Below are 4,335 nucleotides of genomic sequence, written 5' to 3'. Positions count from 1 at the left end.
CAAATGAGGTTAAGTTAGTTACTGGTATCGTAAGAAGGGTTAGGGCAGTTGACGCTGCGGTGACTGAAATCTGTAGTGATGGTCATTGCTCATCACGCGTAAACGTTTGTCCAAGAGTTGTGACCTTGAACAAACCAGGCAATTTTGCAAGAATCCCTGTTAAACTGTTTAACATGTCTTCTAAACCAGTCACGGTACCAGCACGAGCTAAGATATGTCAATTAAAAGAAGTAAATGTTTTAAGAAATGCAATATCAAATTGTAATGAGACCCAAACTGCAACTAAACCCGATGTGGACACTAAGCAAACAATTGATGTTGACCTAGAGGGTAATAATCTTAATGAAGATCAAAAGCACACAGTCCGATCTTTCCTGAATAAATGGCATTTTATTTTTTCAAAAGGTCCTACTGATCTTGGAAACACTGATCTAATAGAACATGCAATTCATTTGACTGACAATATCCCATAAAAAGGAACCTAATCGTCCTATTGCCCCAGCTTTACTCAATAAGGTTCGAGAGCATTTAAAGGAAATTATTGATTGCGGTGCCATAAGGGAATCAAATAGCCCATATTCGTCCAATGTTGTTATTGTTCGAAAAAAAGATGGTTCTATCAGGTTTTGCATAGATTACCGGAAGCTCAATCAGAAAACTGTAAAGGATGCTTATGCTATTCCAAAAATTGAAAACACCATTCATTTATTGTCTGGGTCTAGATACTTTTCGAAATTGGATTTACGTGCAGGCTACTGGCAGGTGTCCATGAAGGAGGAGGACAGGGCGAAAACGGCTTTTTCTGTGGGTCCATTGGGTTTTTATGAGGCAAACCGGATGCCATTTGGGTTGATAAACGCCCCCGCAACATTTCAACGTTTGATGGAGAGGTGCATGGGCGAGTTGAATTTGCGAGATTGTCTTATTTACCTTGATGATGTGGTGGTATTCAGTGATGATTTCGAGTCCCATATTTTGAAGTTAGATGCCATTTTTAGTCGCCTTCAACAACACAATTTAAAGCTCAAATGCTCAAAATGTGAGTTTTTCAAGTCAAAAATTACGTATCTTGGTCATGTTGTTTCAGAGCAAGGAATTGAGACCGATCCCGACAAGATTGCAGCTATTAAATCATGGCCTAAACCTCAAACAACCAAGGAGGTTAGACAATTTTTAGGACTTACAGGCTACTACAGAAGGTTCATAAAGGGGTATGCCAAAATTGCCCGACCCCTTAATGATTTGTTGATTGGTCATGCAACAAAGAAAACAAAATCAAAATTGATTAAAAACAAAGTTTTATTTAAATGGGAACAGTCGCAGCAGAACGCTTTTGATGAATTGGTCGAAGCGCTTACTCATCCTCCCATTCTGGCCTATGCAAATTACCAACTGCCATTTATTGTTCATACAGACGCCTCTGGTTCGGGTCTCGGCGTGGTTCTGTATCAAAGGCAAGGTGGTACCGATCGTGTAATTGCCTACGCCAGCCGTAGTTTGAAGCCGTCAGAGAGACATTACCCAGCTCATAAATTGGAAATTTTATTTCTCAAATGGGCGGTTACCGAAAAATTCAGTGACTATCTGTATGGTTGTCAATTTCAGGTCTTTACGGATAACAACCCGTTGACCTACGTGCAAACAACAGCGACGCTAGACGCAACCGGTCATCGTTGGTTAGCAGCCCTTAGTAGCTACGATTTTACTATTAAGTACCGTAGTGGCATGAGTAATGCTGATGCTGATGGTTTTTCTAGACGGCCGGTTGGCAACATTTCTTCCGAGCAAAATACTATTGAAACTCCTGTCATAAAAGCGGTTTCTTTAGCAGCATCTGTCAGTAAAGATCAGGCTCCTTTAATTTTCAGTGTTGCTGCTCCAACTGATTCAGCAGACAAGAGTACTGTTGGTGATGTTCCATTAGACGTCATAGAGACGGAGTCTCTTACTTCTCGAGATTGGAGGAAGTCCCAGACTAATGATCCTGTTATTGGACAGGTTGCAACTCATTTACGAAACGGAACACGACCGTCCGCTAAGCGGGTCAATTCCGATAATAATGCTCTATCTAAATACCTCAGGTGTTGGGATACGCTTTTTCTTCGTGATGGTGTAGTTTACCGCCGTGGCAAGATAAATGACCAAACGTTTTGTCAATTGGTATTGCCCACTGATCTACGTGATGATATTTTCAGGTGTTTACATGACGACCTGGGTCATCAAGGCCGGGACCGAACAACTTCACTTTTCAAGCAAAGATTTTTTTGGCCAGGTATTGACAGCTGGATAAGAGATAAGGTTGAACTATGCGATCGATGTATCCGCAGAAAAACCCTACCGTCCAACGCTAAACTAGTAAATATTAACTCGACTGCACCGATGGAATTGATATGTGTAGATTTTTTGTCCTTGGAAACATCAAAGGGTGGATACGAAAACAGTTTGGTGATCACTGATCATTTTTCACAAGCCTTTCCAACTAAAAATCAACTAGCTAGAACTACAGCTAAAATTCTATTCGAAAATTTCATTCTGCACTACGGTTTCCCCACACGTATACATTCCGATCAAGGGCCAAATTTTGAGTCCGAACTGATTAGAGATCTGTGTGATCTAGCTGGCATTGCCAAAAGTCACACTACCCCTTACCAACCCATGGGAAACGGACAGGTAGAACGATTTAATTCGACATTGCTGAAAATGTTAGGAACATTATCCGATTGTGAAAAAAGTGATTGGAAATCGCATATTGCACCGTTAGTGCATGCGTACAATGTCACAATTCACAAAACCACCGGATATGCCCCATTCTACCTAATGTTTGGGAGACATCCCAAACTAGCCATAGACGCACTATTAGGGTTGTCCTCGGAGACCGAAGAGAACGTGTCAAAACACGAATATGTCCGGAAACTCAAGGAACGATTATCCCGTGCATACAAAAAGGCTGAAGAATTTGCGAAAAATGCAAATTCCGGTGACAAGAGGCGTTACGATGCTCGTGCTAAGGCCACTTCATTAAGGGTCGGTGATTTGGTGCTGGTCCGCAATGTATCTTTGCGTGGCACACACAAATTAGCCGACAAGTGGGAGGAAACTCCGTACATTGTAGTCGGACAACCAAACGCCGACATCCCTGTGTTTGAGATAAAGAAAGATTGCCCCCACGCTAGGAAAACAAGAATCCTGCACCGCAATCTATTACTTCCCTTGCCATACAAAAACACCTCACAGGAAAAATCCCCAAAATATATTATCCCGGCCCTTCGTAAAAATAACGAGCCGCCCAAGCATATACATGAGCGACCAACTCGAGATCGTAAACCCCCGAAGTGGCAGCTCTCTGGAGAATACATGTTGTAAATAGTATTGTACAATATGCGATAAACATAAAATTGCATTCAAACACAAAATCGATATTTTCAAACGCATATAAAGATGTATTCGTTTTGTAACCTATAATTGTTGAATACTGAGAGTATGTGTATAGTGTATATAGGTACACAAATATTACCCATTTTATTAATCTTGCTTATGCGTGAGACTAATATGAAATGTTTTTTTAAGATATTTAAATTGTAAACATCATTTTATGTATGCACGATGTTTTCAAATGGAGTTTATTTCCATATGAATCTGCGAGAAAGTGATACAGCGAGTAATTTTGCTGTGGGACGTCGACTGTCAAAACTTGTATATTTTCAACATGGTACGATTAAAACGTATGTTTAAGTGACTATAATTTATGTAATTCAGTAGTTATGAATTTTTCAGTAATAATATGTATTATTACTAGTTTAGATAGATTCTAAGTAGTTGCGTTGAATTAGTAACGATTATTTATGCATATTGTCAATTTTGTGTGTGTCATGTGATGTTGTTGTTGTTGTTGTGTTATGTATCTTTGTTGCTCATATACTCGTATTTCGAATCGCGGCAACAAAAATATCGCAATGCATTAAATACTCATCAGCAGGAGTATGTCGTATGTCCTGTAAATGTCTTTTAAATGTATTGTTATTTCAAAATAAATGTCGGGGACGACATTTGAGAAACAGCGGGAGTATGTCGTAGGGTACAAATTATTCACATAACATGCATACTATTAAGTTATTTCAATTTTAGGTTTTTAATATTAATTTGAATATATTTCTCTGGTCAAGGGGAAGCAACCTAACCGTTTAACCTTGTGCATGATTTACTAATATAAGCGTTATCTAACCCTTGCTCGTGATGCACGTGCACATAACTTTCAATTGTCATAGATGGTCGTATTTCTATTTGTTGGAGGAAAATTATAGATTTTCTCAGGTATACTATCCCTTTTCTTTAGCA

The sequence above is a fragment of the Dreissena polymorpha genome, chromosome 13 (assembly GCF_020536995.1).
Source record: "Dreissena polymorpha isolate Duluth1 chromosome 13, UMN_Dpol_1.0, whole genome shotgun sequence".
NCBI classification, from domain to species: Eukaryota; Metazoa; Mollusca; class Bivalvia; order Myida; family Dreissenidae; genus Dreissena; species Dreissena polymorpha.
This window is presented reverse-complemented; position numbering follows the sequence as displayed.